A 19,682-nucleotide genomic window follows, 5' to 3' on the forward strand; every position below is an offset into this window, starting at 1 on the left:
CAGGAGCCTCCTTCTCCAACCCCACCACCTCTGGGCCTCATTGTCCAAGGCAATGGGGGTCTGCCTTCCCCGGCTTTGGAATTGCAAGCTGATGAGTCTGGTCTGCAGCCGGGGGTGCTCCCCAGGTGCTTCTCACCTTCCCTTAAATATAGGTGTCTGGGCTTACCACAGTCCAGCTTCCATTGCCACAGCTGCCGCTGCCAGCACAGCTTGACCTTTCCACCCCAGCTTCGCCCCTCCTACCTGTCTGGATGAGCAGCACTTATTTATAACTTCATATGTTGGACTTCCATGTAACTTTATTTCCTGGAACTTCTGGTTGTTTCTGGTTTTGCGGTAGTTGTATTCCTTCTTAGTTGTGGAGGGAGATGGAGCGTGTCAGGATAGGCCTCCATCTTGGCCGGAAGTATATTCTTAAGTGATATCTGGAATTCAGACAGCCATTTTGTGACCATGAAGGCACAAGCCTAAGTTAGAAGTCAACCCACTAGGGGTGGCAAAGCAGAAAGATAGACACATCTGAATCTTTGACAATGTCATTGAGCCACACAGAGTTAATTATACTGAAGCCATCCCACTTGTAGGTTGATTAACCTTGTTATGTGGGATATTAAAACTGACTCATTGTTTAAACCACTTCTACTTGGAGTTTCTTTTGTTTGTGGCCAAAAACACCCTAACTGCTATAAAACCTGACATTTCAGTCTTGTCATCTGCCACCTCTCAGCTCTCTTGCTCCCCATCCTTAGCTGTGCACTGTCCTCAAACATACCACACTCTTTCAAGCCTCCACCATTGTGTTTACTAAGAATGCCTTTTCCCACTTATCCTTTAAAAGCTAATGACTTAACAATATTAGTCCCTCTAGGATATTCTTCCCAACATCCCTAGTTGGGTTGGATGTCCCTCCTCTATGCTTCCAGCTCACGCTTCACAGTGCCAATCATTAGGGAGCATGTCTGTCCCCCACTTAGTTGTGAGATCTTTGGAGGGACAGGGAGGAGTTATGTCCCTAGTACCCAGGAAGGATGCTTCTCAACTCCTTTGTAAATCAAGTCTCAAAATTGCCTCCAAAGTTTTATTCGTGTGTATGTTTTTGTGTGGTAAAGTGATCTGGTTAAAAAATAGGTTTTGGAACCCAACAGACCTGGGTCTGAGTCTGAGCTCAACCACTTACTAGCTGTGTGGCCTCCAGCAGCTAACAACTTCTTTGCATCTCAGTCTCCCACCAGCAAAGTAGAGATAGCTAAACTTAGAATGTCATGAAGATTAAATGAGATGAGGCATCTGAGTCATTTAACTCAATGCCAGACACATAGTAAATTATAAATGCTGGTTCTTGGGATTATTACTTTATTAGTTTGCATTTAATTCTTGTTTGGGGAAGGGTTTCAAGCTTTCATCAAATTCTCAAAGGGGTCCATGATTCAGGAAGGCCAATAACCACTGGTCTGGAAGTAAGAGGAGCAGTGGGCCTGCCCGCCGGGGTGGGGACACCGTTATAATCCTGCACGTCTTGCTTCTGTATAGTCTGCCAGGAGAGTAGCAGCTACTTGACTCCTCTGTGGGGTCAGGATGCCCGCTGCCTGGATCTTACCATGATGAGTCCCCCATTTATCAGCCCCCTATCAAGGCCTGGGTCCCGGTGACCTCCTCCGCAGGGCTCTCCAGAGGCCTCATTAGCACCCACTGAGAGCAGAGCCAGCAAGTGGGGCTCCTGCTGCCTCTGTCAAGAGTGCCCATCATTAGAGCAGAGGGAAGTGGCATCTCTGATGGGGGTGGGCAGGGGCTGCAGCTCCTTTGCATGTGGGCCTGGTGACTCAGGGAATGTCACACTTCTGATGACAGTGCTGTCAGTGCAAAGGTGCGGCTTTGGCCCTCTGGGCTGGCACCATTCCTCACCTATCCCCATGATTCCCCACCCCCCAAGCCCCAGCTATTTTTTCTGAGCTGTATTTATTAAACTACCTGTAATGCTTTACTAGTTGGTCCTCCTAGTAGTCAAGAGAGGGAGGATCAGAACATGAGGCCCCAGTAAGCTTAGGCAGAGCCAAGATTAGACCCCACCCACCCACCGCTGCCGCCCCCACCTTCCCCACCTCATCTCTGTGCTCCAAACCCTTGCAGGGTGGTAGGCAGAAGTGCTCACTCGGTTTCAGGCCAACCTGGGTGGGTCCTGGCTCTGCCATTTTCAAGCCATGGTGTTAGGCAAATTATTTCTACTCTCTATATCCTAGTTTCCTTACCTGTAAGAATGGGATAGGTAATCATACCTGAACCCCTATTCCTCTACCTTACAGAGAAGTCATTTCAGAAGTAAGCTCTGATCATGTCATCCTCAGGCCGACATCCCTCAGCAACGCTCCCAGCCCTCAGGACAAAGGCCAGGTTCCTTGGTCTACCAATCAAGGTCTTGGCGAAATGGATTGCTGCCCATTGCTCCTGGCTCAGCTCCCACCACCCACCCCATCCAGTCACACCGTGCAGACCAAACTATTTCTCTTCTTAGCCAACCTATATTGCCTCTTTACCTGGAATTCTTCCTGCCTCTCTTTTTGACCTGGAAGATCCCAGCTTCAGACTTAACTTAGGTACCTCCCCCTTCAGGAAGTCTTCTGTGACCTCCCACATTGTATCAGGCAACTCCTCTGGGCTCCTACCCTCCAGAGCTGGATAGACCTGGTCCCAGATTTCTGGGGTTCATTTACAGCAATGAATCTCAAAGTGTGGTCCAGCATCATCCAGAAACTTGTGAGAAATGTAAATTATTGGGCCTCACCCCCAGACCTACTGGATCAGAAACTCTGGGGTTGGGATCCAGTGATTTGTGTTATGAAAAGCCCTCCAGGGGGTTCTGACCCTTAAGTTTGAGAAACACCAGTCTAATCCAGTCCTCTGCAACCAGGCTAGATTTCTGCATTTGAAGTGCCTCATTATATCAACTGCCACATGATCCTAGATCCCACACCTCCTGCAGAAGGGAGGTTCGGGGCTGAGTGGTTGGCTCCCCTGTGTGCCTGCAGCTAGCTGATGGAGTTGTTATAGTTGAGAATTTTTCCCATCACACGCTGTTCTCCCACTTCCTGGAGACACTCAACCAATTTCAAATTGTAACTTTCTTTTATTGGCAAAGAAGAGGTTTCAGCACCTGTCTTATTTATTTCTAATCAACCTCTCATCTATCCCAGTCCTGCCAGGCCAGGGCCTGCTGGGCTTGAGAATCGAACTACCGGTCATCTGCCACTTCAGGGAAGTTGTAAATTTCATATGGCTCTGCTCAGACATGCCAAATGATGTCTGGAAAAATACTTTTCTCCTCTTCTCTTGCCTAACACCCCACCAGTGTGGTTCAGAAAACTGTGAAGGTCTCAGTAGTTCAAATGTTTTCTGAACAAGGTTCTCCTCCCGTTAGAAGAGTCGTGTCCCTCAGTCCCCCATCCTCTACTTCTGAAATCTGCTAACCTTTCTGACTAGGAAGGTGTTGCTGTCACTGGCTCCAAACCAGCTGTATAAAGAACAAGGAGCTTAATCTCTGTTTTATAGCTCTGAGAACTAGCAAAGCGTCAGGCACAAAGGCATTCAAAAAGTGTTAGTTTAGAAAATGAGTGAACAAGGTGATTAATAATAACAACATTTGGCATTTAAAAATGAACATTTGCCCTAGCTGGTGTGGCTCAGTGGATTGAATGCTGGCCTGTGAACCAAAGGGTCGACAGTTCGATTCCCAGTTAGGGTGCATGCCTGGATTGGGGTCCAGGTCCCCGGTGGGGGAGTATGAGAGGCAACCACACATCAGTGTTCCTCTAACCCTAACCCTCCCTTCCCTTCTCTAAAAATAAATAAATAGAATCTTTAAAGAAATAAAAATGAAGATTTACTCAGAGGATAATGTTAAGTGTCTCAGATATATTTAAACACCCAACAACCTTATGAGACATATCCTATTTTATTCCCATTTTTCATATGAGAACAGTGAAGCGCAGAGAGATCAAGCAATTTGCCTAAGGTCACATGGCAAATATGTGACAGAACCAGTATTTGAACCCATGTGGACTAATTGTAAATTGAGGGCTCCCTTCCTGGATGGTCCCTTGAGTGCTGCTTCCTGAGGGGGAAGCTGTCGCAGGAAGCATCTAGCTTCTGGAGATTCATGATGAGTGGGGGCAAGGCTTAGGCAGAGACGAAGATCCCTATAATTGTGCTTTGATGAAAGACTCATGAAGATTGCTGGGGAGGAGAGGAGGAGGAAGCCGACTGGAGCTGAGCTCTCTGGAGGAGATTGGCGTCAAGCAATAAGTGCCAACAGGTCTGAGTAAGAGGCCCCTTTCCCAGCACCGGGCTAGTGTTTCTTTTAGAGCAAAGCTTCAAAATCCAATGAAAAGCCAGGAGAAAACAGCCCTCACCTATGCCTGCTGCCAAAACATAGTTGTTGACTTGGTATGCCAATTTCTTTCTCTTTTCCCCTTAAGCCTATCAATATTTTTAATATTTTAAATTTACTCAAGTAAGTAATACATTAATAGAGTATCATTAAAAAGTTATGTAAGATACAGATATGTAGAGCAAACATTAGAGTCTCCTTTTATAACTCCCACCTCCCAGCATCACTCTGAAGAGGCAGCCACAGTCCACAGTTTGAAGGTGGTTAGCTCCAGATTGCCAGTGAGGATGAGGAAGGGAGTAGGGGAGGTGACAGAGGGTTGTGTTACCACTGGCCATTGCTTCATAATCATCCTCGCAGGCTGCTCACATGGTGTGGCCACTTCACAAAGTACAGATCTCTCAGGTCTCCACATCCCACACACACTGAAGGGTGGTGTTTCAAGTATGGAAGTGGGGCAGTGTTTTAAAATGTAGATTTTATTGTTCAGGTCTGGTGAGGCCAACAGATGGAGAGACTGACATTGAAAGACAGTGTGTTAGTTTGTTACTCACAGTTTTCAAGAAGAGGGGGCAAGCCAAGCCAGGCAGGGCCACATGGTGAAGTACCAAGGGGGCCGGATCTGACCTCTGCCTTCTGTGTTGTGTGGGAGGCAGAGGGCAAAAATGCCACCTGTGCTTGGCACATAGTAAAACCTCAGTAAGTACCAATTGAAAGGATGCATGCTGAGTGTCCGGAGATGAATACAAATTTCAACAGTAGTTGCCTCTGTATTTGCTTATTTGTGTACATTCACACTCTCACACTGTTGTTTCCTATTGTTTTACATAAATGCCTTGTTCTTCTACTCTGCTCATTGTCCCAAGGATATATTTATTGATTTTAGAAAGAGGGGGGAGAGGAAAGGAGAGAGTAAGAGAATGAGAGAAACAGTGACATGAAAGAGAAACATTAGTCAGTTGTATCTCGCATGCATACTGACCGGGGATCAAACCCGCAACTTTTTGTGTATGGGCCAATGCTCCAACTAACTGAGCCACCTGGCCAGGACTGTTCTAAGACTTTTTAATGCTACAACATGACATGGCATTCTCCTCAAGTTAGACATCAGAGCTCTTCCCTGTTCTTTTTAATTCAGTGCAATGGTTGATATATGATGCATCATATAATTTTGTGTTCCCCTACTGATGGATATTTAGGTTATTTTCAGTGCTTCTCCGTTATGAACAATACCATAATGAGCAGTCTTGCTCCTGTCTTTGTGCAAATGTGAGAGTTTCTGTGGAATACAACACATAAAAGTGAAATTACTAGGGCAAAAGGCATGGACAGTTAAAATTGTAAATACTGCCAATGCTCTACAAAAGACCACTCAATTTGTACTGCCCACACAGTGCATAAGATATGAGAGTACTCATTTCTCTACATCATTTCCAACACCAGGTATTATCAGTCTAATATATATTTTAAATAACCTATTTCTAAAATACACTCTACTTGATTCCAAAAGTGGTTTGAGGCAGATTTTACTCATAGGCACATGAGGAAAGCATTCTAAATTTGTGGTTAAGTGGTGTAGACTCTAGAGTCAGGCTACTTAGATTTAAATCCCAGCAACAATACTTAAAAGCTGTGTGACCTTGGCAAGTTTCTTAACCTCCCTGTGCATTGGGTTCTTTGTGGTAGAATGAGAATAATGAGGTTGTGGCTTATGGTAGCCATAAAAATGTGCCTCTGAGGTTTTCAAGGATGGGGAGAGTCATTGACTGGCTCAGCTGCTGAGCTCTGAAGGAAGCACAGCATTCACACTAGATTGCCACAGGCTGCTGCTCCCCGACTGCAGCTGAGCAACAGAGTGCAACAGGCCCCTTTCTGTGAAACAGAACTCTCCATGGTCCTCATCTTACATCTTTCACTTCCCTGACTTTCTTGACTCTCTTTATGAGAATCCTTGCAATTACATTTAGGGTCCACCTATATAATCTAGGATAGTCTCCCCATCTCAAGTTCCTTAATTTAATCCCATCTGTAAAGTCCCTTTTGCCACATCAGGTAATATTCCCAGGTCCTGGGGGCTGGGTTGTGAGCATTTTGAGGGCCATCATCAGCCTACCACACTATCCATCTTTCCTCTTTTCTTCCAGGGCCCAGACCTACATTGTGCTCTGGAGACTCTCTCAGTTACCTCCAGATAAAGTAGAGGATACTCAGTTAAATTTGAATGATGGATAAACAACAAATAATTTTTAACATAAGTATGCATAAAACATATTGCACAGGAAACTATTCATTGCTTATCTAACATTCTAATTTACTACATGTCTCGTATTTTTGTTTGCTAAGTCTGGTGACCTTACTTTATTTCCTTCCCCATTTTCCTTCACAGGTATTTTTTCCAATAAATCTCTTTCATGTCTAGCCCCATATTGCTGTCTTTTTCTCAGAACATCCCAACTAACACATGATGAGAATTAAATGAGAAAACACACAAAAGATCACAAAATGATGATCTGATCCCCAGGAGGCAAAGGTTTGCTCTTAGCAGGTGGGCACCGCCAAATATTACCACCTGATGTATGAACCTAGGCCTGTCTAACTCCCTAGCCTGTGCACCCTCCCCTGCCACCCCAACCCCTATACTTATTAGGTGCTCAAACCCCATTTCATATTTGTTTGCACGTTTACAGACTATTTCTGGATGATGCCAAGGATTGGCAGTTACCATGGAGAGTAGGTACAAAAGAGAGATGCAGTTTTCACTAAATGATCTTGCCTATCTTTTGAATTTATGCCATATGAATGTTGTCACCAATCACAAAACTACAAAATTTTAATTGTATTTTATTTCTATATTTTTTAAATCTTCACCCAAGGATATGTTTATTGATTTTAGAGAGAGAGGAAGGGAGAGAGAGAGAAACATCAATGTGAGAGAGGAACATCGATCTGTTGCCTGTTGTATATGCCCCAACCAGGGATCAAGCCCACAACCTAGGTATGTGCCCTACCTGGGGATTGAATCCAGAATCTTTTAGTGTATTGGACAATGCTCCAACCAACTGAGCCACCCAGCCAGGGCAATTTTAAACATATTTTAAATTAAACTAAATTCATTGCAGTTTTTATATCTTGGAGACCCACATTGTGCAGGAGGCCTGAGTCGGAGACCACTGTACTGCCTAAAGCCCCACAGCACTCTTGAGATGCACTGGCTTGGAGGCAGCAAGGGCTCCCACCACCTCCTCTGTTCCTGATGGCATTTCTGCAAAGCCGAGTTCCTTCGTCAATGCCAAACAAGGACCTTTGTGGTTGGATGACGCTAAGAGCCTCCCCAATCATTCCAGCGTGGGGCTCTCAACTCACCTAGGTTCCTCTTTGGGAGGCAAGGAGATTGATGTGGTGGCACGAGAATACCTCCCAGCTTCTCTCATATGTCACCTACCAACAAGGGAGAAGGAAGCAGGACTCATGTCAGGGAACTGGAATCACAGAAGCTCAGCATTTAAAGAGCCTTAAAGGTGAGGGAGGGTGGAAAAATTCTCCCTGAGATGTTTTCTCAGTCCCTGGTTGCATGGCTCCAGGAATGGAGACCTTACTCCCTCAGGAACAGCCTTTCTAACCAGCACAGCTCTGTGGGGAAGAAAGCATCACTCAGCTGAGACCTGGTGCCCTGTGACTGCCCCATGCTCTTCTGTGGGTGCCTGCTTTGTCTTCTGGGCTCCTAGACCCTGTAAGTTTTCTGCAAAGTTGCCTCCACGAGGCCTCCTACACTCCTCTGGAGACTTCCTGGCCTCCCACTTGACTTGCCCTGGGCATGATCAGCCTGGCTCTCTCACAGGGCCTAGCACTCAGGGATGGGATGGATAGTCAACATGTCTTCAGACAGCACCTGCTGGGCTGAAACTCAGTGAAAAGCTTGTTTTCTGGGGCTACCCTGGCTGAGGCCCAAGGAAGCCTAAGTGTCTCACACAGAGGGCAGTGGGCCTCCGGGGACCCAAACACTGAGTGTCCCCACCCCAACTCTGCACCTTTCCTGCTTGGACAAGGCTGGACACTAAGCTAAAGATAGAACTCTGGCACTGGTGTCTTCAGCTTGGACACTTCCTTCTGTTAATCTATTCTTTCTCTTTAAAAAACGATTTATTTTTAAAAGTGAGAAAAAGATCTGGAAGATCCAGAGGTAGCTACTTTTACTAGTCTCTTGGGCATTCCCCAAGAGATATTCTAAGCATTTTCATCATATACATGCTGCCCTTGATTTGGGAGAGATCCCCTTGCCTCCTTTTATGTGCAACCCTAGAAGGCAATCTCTGTTCCCTGACCCCGCATACCCACGGCGGCCCCTTTCTGCTCCCTCCCAGGTGCGGTGAATGTACCCCTGGCTCTGCAAAGAATGATTCTGAGAGGTGCATGGACCTAGGTTTTAATAGTTTGGCATTTATTTAAATGCATATTAAAGAAAATAGACAAGTACATCCAACCCATAATTTCATATTTGCCTAGAATGCAGTTAGAATTTAAAAGTGAACTGTGTTCATAGGTAGTTTGTAGATAGGGGGAAATTGTACAGGGGTACAGGGACAACTCGGAAGCTTGGAAATGCTGCTACCACTTGTAAGAAGCGGATCAAAAAGGGCAGACCTGTGCTAAGTGCTTAGAAAGAGCCCATGAGTGGTTGGTAGAGGAAGACAGGCTCTGGTCCTGTGAGTCTCAGTCTCAGCTGCACATCAGAATAACAGAGAGTGCATCAAAAATACTGATGTCTAGTTTACTTTACAGATCAATCTGAGAATGTAGGACCAATATCATAAATCCCAACAGGAACGATTGAGTGGTTCCCAGAGATCCCCTAGACATCTCCTGCCAGCAGGAGGAGCTACATGCTACCATCATGGTAAAATTTGCTGGGAGACTTAGGGCCTCTCAGCTAGACGGGGTAAGAGGTTGGCCAGCTTACATAAGCTCTGCTCCAGGCTCATGTTAACTGTTAGCAAGAGGAGGCTATTTAAAGCAGGCGGCGGGGAGGCACATGGGAGGACACTAGGTCTGGTGCGGGGACTCTGGACACAGGCAGAAGACGATGCCCAAAGTACTGATCCTCCAAGTGGCACCCAGGTCAAACAAAAATAGGAGCCGAAGGCAGAGGAGGCAGCAGCCAGACACCACCAAGGTGTGGAGGAGGCTCTAATTAAAATGCTTAATGCACTTGGTGATGTTCCTGTTTGTGTCCTAGCTGAAGTTTTACCCCTCTTCATGCACTAGTCTTCTGGTCCAGAACTTGAAGGTCATTCATAATTTATCAGTTTATTTTTTTCAGCAAATAATCCCCAGGCCAGATCCTATGTAAGACACTGGGTGATAATAACAAAAGCAATAATCGTTTGCATTTATTGAACACTGACTTTGTGCCACATTCTGTTCTATGTGCTTTGCATATATTAACTCATTCAATCCTCACACAATCCTTTGAGGAGGGTCCTTATTACCCCTACTTGACAGGTGAGGAAATGGATGCACACAGGGTTAATAACTTGCCCAAGTTCTCACAGCTAGGGCATGATTGGTACATGACCAAGACAGCAGTCGTTCCTTTTAGAAGCTCACAGTCTAGTGCAGGGACAGACCTGGGAAACATATGTATCTAGGGCCTCACAATAGATGAAGTGCCACCTCTGTCTGGGAGAGTGAAGGGAAAGAAGATAGAGTGCTCCTGGCATCCTGAATACAAGGTTCACAGTTACAAGAAATAACCAGCATGTTTTCAGGGCAAAAGAAGGGAGACCTGGGTGTTTGCTCTGCCATGAGGCAGGGTGGGGCTGAAGGCATCATGTGTTTGGTCCCCTGCCCCATTTCTTATATCACCTCGTTCAAGAGGAACAATGGGTTTTCTAGCCTGGTGCTTGCCCCAGTACTCATCCTTCATGGGGAAAAGAAAATGGGAGAGAGCCTTTCAGTCAGGAGAACTGAGGCTTTCCATGCTGGCTCCACAAGTCATATACCCTCTCGGAGCCTCAGCTCCCCAGTGTGCGAATATGTGACTAACACTCACTGAAGGGTCATCATTTTACTCAGGACACGGCTAGGTGTCTGTGGCAGATTGAGCACAAAAATGGCCACAGTCTCTATCTGTCATGGGCTGAATTGTGTTCCCTCAAAATTCGTATGTTGAAACCCTAATCCCTGAGACAGAATGCGACTATATTTGGAGATATGGTCTTTAAAGAGATAATTAAATTAAAATGAAGTCGTGACAGTGAGCCCTAACACAATATGGTGTCTCTAAAAGAAGAGAAAATTTGGCCACAGACATGCACAGAAGGAATACCATGTGAAGTTACAGGGATAAGATAGCCATCTGCAAGCCAAGGAGAGAGGCCTCAGGAGAAACCAACACTGCCAACCTGAACTTGGACTTTCAGCCTCCAGGACTGTGAGGAAATCGGTTTCTGTTGTTTAAGTTACCCAGTCTGTGGTACTTTGTTATGGTATCCTGGAAACTGATACCTACCCCTTTGTGGTTTCTCCCAGAAAGAGGTGGGTCTATTTCTCCATCCTTGAATCTAGGCTGGTTTTGTGCCTTGCTTTGGCCAATAGAAGGCTAGAAAGCAGCAGAAGTGTGACAGTGTGATAGTTCTGAGTCTAGGCCTCAAGAAATTATGCCTGCTTCTGTTTGCTCCCTTTTTGTGAATAAACTTGGGCTGGCCTGCTAGAAAATGAGAGATCACACAGAGGGGAGCTCATTTAATTGATTCCAGTCAAAATCATTCCAAACCAGTCAACTTCAAAGCACGGGAGAAAGCCCTGCTAAGATGAGCAGAGCTGCATATCTGGTCTGCAGTTGATCTCAGATGTATGAGAGGGCCAGACCAGACCAGAAGAACTGCCCAGGCAATCTGTGAACTTGTAAACAAAAATAACTGCTTATGTCATTGAGTTTAGGGTTGTTTATTTTAAGCCATCAGGTTTAGGAGTATTTGTTACACAGCAATAGCTTACTGATACAACTTCCATAACAAGAGAATTCTCTCTCCGAACAAGTCTCCCAACACTCAGTTCATGTGGGCCAGTGCCTGGCCAGAGGAAACCTCTCTTTTCCCAGAAGATGCCATGTCTACCAGTGATTTGGGGGGGCTTACCAGGAGAGAACACAGGGCCTTTAAAGGAGGAAGGAAACTGCTGAGATGACAGGCCAGTGGGAGTGTGGGAGGCAGGACTTAGCTGGGTTTTAAGTCTCACATGAAAATTCTGTATTAAATGACAAATTCTGTAGCATGGTGTTAAGGAAATTACCTGAACCACATAAACTGAGGCAGAGGAGGGTAGTTCCCCAAGGAAATGGAGATATTACCAGTAGAAAGGGTGTTGTATGCCAGCCAAGAAAGAGCAGCAGATGTCCGCTCAATAGTGATGATGATGATGATGATGTAAAAAGGAGGAAAAGATGATGATGAGGAGAGATATGGCTACCCACAACTTCAGTGGAAGGAGCCCTAAATGTCTAGGGTAAGTCACACTCTTCTCCATTCTGTTTGCCACTTTTGGGGGCTCCTGCTCCTCACAAATTTGCTATGGTGCCGGGCTGTCTGCTCTATTGGGCAGGATGATACTGGGCTGAAGTCCAGCATTAAAGATAGGCTGGGACAACTTGAAGTATCCATTCCTCTTCACACCAGTCTGCGAGTGTTGGCAACCTGACAGCCTGGCAGAGGCTCAGTCTGAGGCTTTTTTCAGAGCATAGACCCCATCTGAGAAACAACCTGAAGCAGTGATAGCCAGCTGTCCACTGGAGACCTGCGCTTCTCTTGCATGGCATGGAGCTATTAAGGGATGTAGCTGCCCAATCAGAGATGTTAATTCCCAGCCCTCCTTATATCTGTATGGGGCTGTGTGACTGGTTCTTGCCAATGAAGGTGTGAAAAAGTGATGTTCCAGTTTAGTTGGCTGAAAGTGAATGGACTCTCTCCATGCTCTCTCCTTCCATCTCCTGGCTGGACATCAACTCCTGGGTGTCCTTGGAGGCCGTGAGTTGAAGATGGCAGTGGCTTTATTGTTGTGCAATCCCCAAGAGGATGAATGACTGCATAGAGAGAGGTCTCCTCCACCTCCTCCTCCACCCACCAGCCCACTGACCATAAACACTTGCACTGGTCATTACCTGTTAAGTTATGGTACCAAAATCTTGGGGTTGGTTTGTTACAGCAACTAGCCTTAAGTCATTTAATATCATATCCATGGCTTCATAAAACTAATGACAATCACTGACCTTTATTGATTGCCTACTGTACATCAGAAGACATGTGACTTCTGTTTGATGCACAATCTCAACCCTCACAGCAACTCTGTGAGGTATGGACTATTAACATCCCCATTTTGTACGGAAGCTGAGAGAGATACATTGACTTGTCCAAGATTACACATTCCTTCACTGAGTCCTTTCACAAACATTTATTGAGGGTCTGTTATGTACCAGCAAAGTTTGAGGCTTGGGATACAGCAGCAAATGAGACCAAGTTCCTCCCCTCATGCAGGTGGCATCCCAGCCGGAGGGAGACAATCAATAAACATGCACACATATGCATAAGTAATGAGGAAAACTAACATAGGGCATGAGCACAGGAGGTAAAAAGGGAGGGGTGCTTATGAACAGCCAGAAACAGGGTGAGGCAAATGGGGCATTCAGAGTGCAAAAGGAGGCCAGTGCTTGCCCGATCCTGAGAGTGGCCACTCCCTTAAATTTTGCACCCCAGGCTCCTTGCTTACCTCACTTGGTCCCAGCTCTGGCCTGCCCGGGATGTGCTATTTCGATAGTGTGGTCAGGATGAGGTGACATATGTGCAGAGGCCTGAGGAGGTGAGGGAGAGAGGCATTTAGGAACCTGGGAGAAGACTGTTCCATGCATGGGACCAGCAGTTGCATCCACCTGCAAGAGCAGGAGCAGGAGCAGGAGCAGGAGCAGGAGCAGGAGGCCATCGTACCTGCATGCCAGGCCCCAGAGAGGGTGCTGAGAGATGAGTCTGGGGGCGGGGGGAAGGGGCCAGGTTATACAAGATCCTGTGGGCAATTGTGAGGACTTTGGTGAAAGCCAGAAGAGGATGTGGGGAGCAGATGCTGGGGGTGGGTGGGTGAGAACAGAGGCAGAAATTACAAGGAGGAGGCTACAGCAGTCATCCAGGTGAGAGACGCCTGGATAGCAAGCGAGGTGAGGATGAGTGGGCATATTTTAGATGCATTTCAAAGCAAAAGCCAATAGGACTTGCTGATGGATGAGAAGTGAGGTGTGAGAGAAAGACAAAGGTCAAAGATGACCTCAAATTTTTGGCTGGAGCACCTGGCTCAATGGAGCTGCCATTTACACCAATGAAAGGGCTGTGGAAAAAGCAAGTGTGGGGATGGGGCCCCCAAGAGAAAAGAACCCAGGAGCTCTTTTGAAGGCACAAGGCCAGTCCAGTGCTATGCCATCTGAGGTCCACACTGTCATTGACTGCTCAGAGGAGATCCTCCCTGCCAGAGAAAGGCATGTCGATTCAGCAGTGCAGGGGCTTGGTTGGGGAAACTGAGTCTCCCACCCCAGGCCGCTGAGGTGGGAGAGTCAGTTCCCCCTGCTAGAAAGCAGGTGGGAGCATCTGAAGCCATCAGACATGAACCAGCAGAACCACGCTGTCTTTGAAAACCTAGGCTGTCTGCATGGTTCTTACGTGGCCATATGGCGCCTTCTGGTGGCTAGCTTGGCTTTTTCACAGCCCTCTGCTCACCCTAACATACACAGCCCATAAAGAGTACAGTGCGCACTGTGAAAAGGAGGTCTCTCTCTTACACCAGCTCCCCTTCCGAAAACTTTTTCCTCATCCTCACCAAAAACTCTGTGCCCATTAAACACCAACTTCCCTCTCCTCTCCACCCAAACCCTGGTAACCTCTATTCAACTTTTTGTCTCTATGAACTTGCCTATTCTAGGTACCTCATGTGAGTGTAATCATATAGTTTTTGTCCTTCTGTGTCTGTCTTATTCTGTTAAGCATAATGAAAAAGGTCCAACCATGTTGTAGTATATACTCAAATTTCATTCCTTTCATCGCCAAATAATATTTCATTGTATGTTTGTTTATCCATCCATTGGTGGGTAATTGGGTTGTTCCTGCCTTTTGGCTATTGTTCATAATGCTGCTGTGTTCCTTGGTGTTGGCTTCATTACTGATTCTTCAGCCTGTCTTGCACACCTCTGCCTTGAGGACTTGGCACAGGCTGTTCCCTCTGCATGGAATGTTCTTCCCCAAGAGATCAACATGGCTTATTCCTCTCTGCCTTCAGGTCTTTGTTCAAATGGTGCTTCTCAGTGGGACCTACTCTCACTACCCTACTAAATACTGCATCCTGGCATCTCCATTCCCTTTATTCATTTTTTTCCTTTTTTCTATCGCACTTATCACTTTTAATATACTATATAATGTACTTATTTAGTATATTTATTTTTTAGTGTCTATATCTCTCCATTAGAATGTTGTCAGGATTAGCTCAGGTACCTACATAGGCAGGTGCTCAATACCTAGGTTGTTGAATGAATTTAAAATCACAGGCTTAAGTCAATTTCTGAGTTACATATTTTAAACTGGAGTCATAAGACTAATGTGTTTGATGCTCTATACATCAAGCTCTGTTAAACATCTTAAATACTTAAAATACCATATATACAAATCTGGGTTGGAATTGGGGTTAACTTTTCAACTGGCTGAGCATACATATCTCCAGAGAGTTAGCTCAGAGCAATGAAATCTGAAGCTGCATTTTTTTCTCATGACCTGAGGACCACACTGAGCCCTTTATTCTTGCCCCTGGACCTGGGACCATCTTGTAAGTGTGTACAGTACAGTCGAGGGGGTGAGTGGGGGCAGAAATCTAGATCATGACCCACTCATCAAGCACAGGGCTTGAGTTTTGGCACGGGGCTGCATCTGTTGGAAGGCTGGGGACTTCCTTCCCATTCACCAAAGGCCCCTAGGGGCTGGCTGTGGTACTGCTTTGTCAAAGGAGATGCCAGCCCATGACCTGCAAATCGGGTGGTATTACAGCTCACATGCCCCTAAATCAATCCTATATTTCCTACTTTTCAGGTTAGTTGAGAACGCTACTCTCTACCCCACTGCCCCAGTGGATTCAATGAATATAGTTACTATTTGATTCTATTCTCAGTTCTCATCTGGCAGGACCATGACTCTCAAAGACATTCCCATGATACCAAATTAGATCCTCACACCTCCTATGGCAGTGCCTGACTCAGCCTGACACACCTGGCAAGGCATTTGAATGACACCTCCTTTCCTTTTTCTTTATTTAACAAATATTACATAGTCCTTCCTATGTGCCAGGCAGTGTTTCAGCACTTTCCAAACATTAAGCTATTTAATACTCCAGCCTAGGAGGTAGGTACTATTTATTATTAACCCATTTTACATATGAGGAAACTAAACCTCAGAGACTATAAGTTGACTTAGCAGGATCACATAGCTACAGGACTGGGATTCAAACCCCGGTGACTGGCTCTGGAGCCTTGCTTATAACCACGATGCCTGACTACCTCTTAACTTTTTTTCTTGTACTTCTTTTTTCCCTCTTCTTTTCTTTCCTCAATTTTCTGCTTCCCTTCTGACCCTGAGCAGCTGCCACCTGCTTCTCCTGGTCACCACCCAGCCTGGAATATCCTTTGCCAACTCTCTAGACCTTGCCAGCCCTTCCATCATCACTCTCGTTTCCCTGTGCCAGTGAATGGGATATGCCAACCTCTAGCCCCTCAGCCTGTCTGCTCATGACCACAGCGGCAGTTGGCAGAGGCCTAGGGAACTGGGGCCTGGGCCGGCCTGGAGGGAAGCCAGATCTTTGGGGAGTGACGTGCTGTGCCGCACACCTTCCTCTGACGTGTGCTTACCCACATCATGATTTCCCTTTCCTGCTCAGGGATTTCAGCATGATGCCAAGACATCTTGTACTGCTTGGGGTGAACTTAGACAATAGGGGCCAGAAAGAGACAGACAGAGAGAGGGAGAGAGAGGGAGAGAGAGAAAGAGGGATAGAGAGACAGAGAGAACTCTAAGGTGGAAGCTAAAGGTGAATAGAGCCAGCTATCTGAGATTCTACCATTAGAAGTGGCTCCCTGCAGTGCCGGGGAAAAGGCCTTAATATCATCATTCTAAGTGAATGAATTTTTCTGTTGCTCAAAGAACACGTGTCCTTCCCCATGACCATGGCTCTGCATATTCTATTCCCCTGGTGTGAAAGGCCCTTCCTGAGGGCTCTGCTCATGTGTTGCTGCCTCCAGAAAACCTTCCCTGAATTCCTAGAGGGGATTTCATCAGCCTTCCCTTTGATGCCAGAGCATCTACACACATCTGCACACTTTTCTCTCTCTCTTTTAAACTAATTGGCTTTTGAGCTGCTGTGTCTCCTGCCAGCTGTAGCTTCCTGGAAGACTGAGACTATCTTGCTTGACTCTGATTCTCCTCACATCTTCCATCTCTATGCTTGGTGTATGGTTGGTCCCTGGAAAATGCTTTAAAAAATGCAGGAAGACTCAAAGATCAGGCCTTCACAGAGGAAGAAAAAGTTGGGGGTATGTGTGAAAGTCTCAAGACAAGATGACTCTGGGTTGAGCATTTACCAGTTGTGTCACCTTGGACAAGTCATTTAACTTCTCTGTGCCTCCAATTCCTCACTTATAAAATGGGAACAATTTTAGTTTGTACCACATAGGGTTGTATGAGAGTTCAATGTGTTGAGACATGTAAAGCACATAGAATAGTGACTGGCATATGCAAATCACTCAGTAAATATTAGTCATTATTATTATTATTAAAATGAAACTGGTAACAGAGTTGCTCAAAGGATTTAAATAACAAAAGTGCTTTTGATAAACTGTAAAGCATAGAGGAAGGTCTTTGCCACCATCATCCTTAAAAACATTGATAGGATAGCAGTGGCTGATCCGTCATGATTTCCAGAATTAATTCCCAAGCTGCAGGCCACATTTCTGCTTTTTTTTAGCAAGTGAAATGGTGAATGTGACACTGGCTTTTCTAAATGATAGCGTGACAGGCAGAATCATGATGGTTTACTAAAAGGTTCATCACCTGGCCAGTTTTGGGACTTACCCAGCTCCAGACATTCAAGAAAGTGTTTACACTCCCCAAATCCTGGCTTCTGGGAGCCAAGGCCAGAACTGGTTATAGAGAAGCAGAGCTGGGTCTGTTGTTTTGCTTTTGACACATTGGCAAGTCTCTTGTTTGTGCCAAAGCACAAAGGGGAATCTCTGTCCACTCTTGCCACACCTGTAAAGTTAAAATTTTTTTTTTTGGCTAACAGACTGAACAAGTGAAAGAGCTTGAAAGTCTTTGGAACCCATTTTATCTGTATAGATGGGAAAACTGAGGCCAAGAGAGGGGCAGAAACCTGTTGAAAGTCACACAGTAAGGTGCGGCCAAGGCTAGAACCCAGGTGTCTGATTCCCTAGCTCACTGCCTTTCCACTGGCATTTGCCTTCCAATATCTCAGTGCTCCCCATGGGGGGAGTCCCATGTCTTAAGTGGAAGGTGATAAAGGCCCAGCAGAATCAGTACTCCTGTTCAGTGGTGGAGCCACACTCCGGCTCCCCATCCCCCAGCCTCCTTCTGTCCCTGGCAACTGCCAATCTGTATTCTGTATCTATAAGCTCAGGGTTTTTTGTTTTGTTTTGTTTTTAAAGATTCTATATGTAAGTGAGATTACATGGTATTTGTCTTTCTCCGTCTGACTTATTTCACTTAGCATAAATACATTCCAAGTCCATCCAGGTTATCCAAAATGTCAAGCTTTCATTCTTTTTATTGCTGAATAATATTCCATTATATATCTATATAGAAATATATGTCAATCTTCTTTATCCATTTATCAATTGATGGACACTTAGGTTGTGTCCACATCGTGGCTATTGTTAATAATACTGCAATGAATGTGTGTGTGTGGGCATTTATCTTTTTGAGCTACTGTTTTCATTTTCATCAGCTAAATGTTCACAAGTCGTTGTCGTCGTTGGCAGCCGTCCGTCTCGAGAGACGATGGTGTAGCTTCTTAAGAGTCTATCTGCACCACCGAGAATGGCTGTGCAGTCCGACTCGGGAGTGACACGGTATCTGTCTCCTCCCGTGTTGAATCGACATCTTGCGATGACGCTGGAGTGTCCTCTCCAGTGAAGCTGAAGCTACAGAGCCTGGGCAGGGTGATATGGAGGGTCTGCTGTTGCCCATGCAGCAGACCAAATGTTCACAAGTAGAATTGCTGGATCATATGGTAGTTCTGTTTTTTTATTTTTTAAGGCACCTCCATACTGTTTCCCATAGTGGCTGCATCAACTTATATTCCCACCAACAGTGCACAAGGGTTCCCTTTCTCCACATCCTTGCCAGCACTTCTTATGTCTTGTGTTTTTGATAATAGCCATTCTAATAAGTGTGAGGTGATATTTCATTGTGGTTTTTGTTGTTGTTTTGTTTGTTTGTTGTCCATGTGGGTCCCCCCCACCCCTAGTTTTAATGGAGTGTTATCCCATACACCAAAAGATTGCAGGTTTGATTCCTGGTTGGGGCACATACCTAGGTTATGGATTCGATCCCCAGTTAGGGTGCATACGGGAAGCAACTGATCAATGTTTCTCTCACATCAATGTCTCTCTCTTTCTCGCTCTCTCAAATCAATAAGCATGTCCTCTGGTGAGGATTAAAAAAAAAGTTGTACAGCATGATGCTCATATATTTGACTTAAATATATTGTGAAATGATTACCACAAGAGATTCAGCTAACATCTATCTTCTCATACAGATAGAATAAAAAGAAGAATAAAGCAATTATTTTTTCTCTTTGTAATGAGAATTGTTAGGATTGACTCTTATCATGCAGCAGTGTTAGCTACAGTCATCATGTTACACATTACATCCCTAGTATTTATATATTTTATAACTAGAAATTTCTACCTTTTGACCACCTTTCTCCAATTCCCCCTCCCCCACCCTTTCATTGTGGTATTAATTTGCATTTGAAAATGCCACAGATTTGACCTTACTGTACACCCTCCAGATGGATACTTTCTCTCATTCTAAGTCCCCAGTCTTCTGTGGTTCGAATACGGATCTTTCCACATTCTCCAAGTCTCTTGAGTATTCTTTATCTGTAGCTCTCAGGAACTTGAACTGACTCGAATTAATTTAGAACTGTAGTTGCGGGTGGGGTAGGAGGTGTTAAAGACCATACCTCTGGTGCTTCATTCATTGCACATCTTGGT

Source organism: Furipterus horrens, unplaced genomic scaffold (genome assembly GCF_987537825.1).
Source record: "Furipterus horrens unplaced genomic scaffold, mFurHor1.1.pri manual_scaffold_7, whole genome shotgun sequence".
Classification (NCBI taxonomy): Eukaryota; Metazoa; Chordata; class Mammalia; order Chiroptera; family Furipteridae; genus Furipterus; species Furipterus horrens.